Here is a 2,711-nt window from a genome sequence, read left to right on the forward strand (position 1 = left end):
TATGTGAAAAATTCTCAGAGTTTTAGTGTCCGTTCTACAATTAACTGCTATATATATGTATAATGTCTAATAATGCGATGGGGGGCTGAAACCAAATTTAGCATTTTAATCAACTACATTTTTTGTTAACCTTTTACCTCAAGTCTTGTAGTATCGCAACAATATGGTATCGTGAGTTCAGTATCGTGATATGTATCAAATCGTGACGTGTGGGTATCATTACACCCCTATTATATATTTAAGTATTCAGTAATATTAAGCAACTACATGTACTTAGGGTAGGATTGGATTTGGTTGAGGGTTAGTTGCATGTAATTATGCATAATTTACTGCTATTACTATGGTAAGTACATGTAACATATGTAACAAGGACACTGTAAAATAAAGTGTTACCACAAAAATGACATCTGAATATTCCTCTAATCTCTCATGCATCAAACAAACCAAACTAGTTCAAGTGTACATTGTTTATTCTCATGTACTCATGTTTTACAAACATTAAAACGACTTTGTACAAAATATAAACTATGCAAGAGAAAAACAATATTACAAAGTGTCCATCTCATGCCAATGAATGACTAACAGTTTGATTCAGAACTAAAGTGGGCAAATCCACCTGCAACTCGAAGTGACGAACCCAAAAGACCCATTAAAAAAAAAAAAAAAATTTAGTTTGGATCACAATGTGTAAAATGCATTTTGCACGATCCGGCCATCAACCAAAGATCATACAATGTCCCGTCCAGCAGATTTGTGCCGGAACATCTGCCTTCATAACGCTCTACAGGCTCAGCAATGCAAAAACTGGAAGTTTTCTTGTGGGAAAGGAAGCCAGGTGAGGTTTTAAAAATGTCCTTCATGTCCAGGGCCAAAAAAATCCAATTGAGGTGAAGCTACAGAATGAGAAGTGGCAGAACCGGCCCCGAGAAACATGTGAATGATGATGCTGTGAATCTGAACCTCAGCAGCAGAGATGCAGGAGGATGCTTGCCATGGCGACGGGGACGAGCACGTAAAGCGCGCGAGGCTGCGTCATGACGCCGGTGCCGGTGGGCGCGGTCGCGTTCGCGGAGCCGTAGGTGTCCGTGGCCATGGTGTCGTTCGCGCTCACGGTCTGATTCCCGGCCTGCACGGTGGAGTTGTTCGGAGAGACTGTGCTCTGGGACAAAACCTGAGGAGAGAGGGGGGGGGGGGAAAGGACATTATCACACGAGCACATGCAAATGAGACAGTTACGCGCAGTCGTTACGCGGCAAAGTTATGCAAAACACTTCCAAAACCTTCATTTGCATCCTCAAATCTCAGCGGGATGTATTCTTTCATGCAAATCACACATATCTGCATGTCGCATGAAATGCATACGCTCCAATGAGCCTTTTAAAATACGCGCGTAAACACACAAGCGCGTCTGCAGGAGTAATAACGAGAACCCTGAAACATCATACAGAACTACATTTAGGGAAACTGCACGGGTTATAACTGCATGAACTCATGTGTCGCTCACGGTCCAGTCAATCTGAGATAAAAGCGAGCGGAGAGAGAGTGAATGTGTGTGTGTGTGTGTGTTTCGGGTTCTCACGCGGGGAAAGACACGGATCGGGTGTCCGAGACAGAACAGTCTCTGAGAAACTCAAGCCTCGGGACAGACATCGATACACTTTAAATGATTCATTCTCCAAAAACCACAAGCGCGGTGGTCGAGTCGTTAAACTCTCCCTTTCTCCTAATGGAAAGCCTGAGCGCAGATAGGGATTTTTTCTTGGCTAATATAGCATTTTTTTTAAATTAATCTCCACTTTTTTCTAGTTAAATGATGCATTGGCTATAGTTTTTCTACAAAATCATCACAATTAAGCTCGTTAAATGATTATCTTGATAATAAGTCCCCTAATTTAACTTTGCAATCACTTAATCGGGTACGAACGGAATCGAGGATATGATGCACAATTTTGTAAAAGTCACTTCATTTAATTTTAACATTGACTTTATATATAGGCTAAAGCAAACATATAGGCTGATTTGAAATGTATATTCATTATCCTCTTTAGGATCCCATGTGCATTAAACCTCAGATCTATAATAACGCGTTTAAAAAGCCTTTTATTTATACAACACAGATTGTTTTAAAGCAGCTTTAAAGAGATAACAGGACAATAATGCGTCAAAGTTTTTATCCACACTGAAATAACGTCACAGTGAATATATAGCCTATTATGATGCATAAGATATCAGTCAACATGAACTCTTACCTGAGTGATTAAGCAGAAAGCGCAGAAAATTACTCCAGCGGGAGCCATTCTGGTGATGAAGATGATGATGATGGTGATGAATATGATGATGAAGAGTGAAGCTGGTGTGAGAGTGGGTTCATCTAAAGGGAGACGCCGGCTGCTACTGAAGCTTTTATACTGGGGCATGAACGAGGTGTTACGTCACAATCATACGTCACATACCCCCCAAAAAAAACACGCTTAATGAAGTCTACTCTTTTAGACAATTACTTTGCTTTTTACAACACATATCTGATATTTCCAGGAGGGGGGCTGAATTGCAGGCTATTTATCTGTTAGAGATCATTAGAGAGTCACAACGAGGAATAATCACTGTATTGATTCATATTTAAAACTTTGGAAGAAGAAAAAACACCGTCAAAAAGTTAATAATTGCTGTCGAGTTTGTTTGACTCGCGCGCCCTCTAGCGGCTGTGTGTG

At 40.6% G+C, this 2,711-nt stretch overlaps 1 long non-coding RNA gene across 1 annotated transcript; it reads right to left on the reverse strand.

Annotated features, from left to right (window-relative positions):
- Positions 1–452: 452 nt before the first annotated feature.
- Positions 453–2,373, reverse strand: LOC143740002 (uncharacterized). Its single transcript, XR_013204703.1, has 2 exons — positions 2,250–2,373; positions 453–1,171 (listed from the first exon to the last, which is right to left on the reverse strand). It is a non-coding gene; the product is annotated as an uncharacterized LOC143740002 (long non-coding RNA).
- Positions 2,374–2,711: the final 338 nt, after the last annotated feature.

The sequence above is a fragment of the Siphateles boraxobius genome, unplaced genomic scaffold (genome assembly GCF_051911475.1).
Source record: "Siphateles boraxobius isolate OS27281-9 unplaced genomic scaffold, OSU_SipBor_1 162, whole genome shotgun sequence".
Classification (NCBI taxonomy): Eukaryota; Metazoa; Chordata; class Actinopteri; order Cypriniformes; family Leuciscidae; genus Siphateles; species Siphateles boraxobius.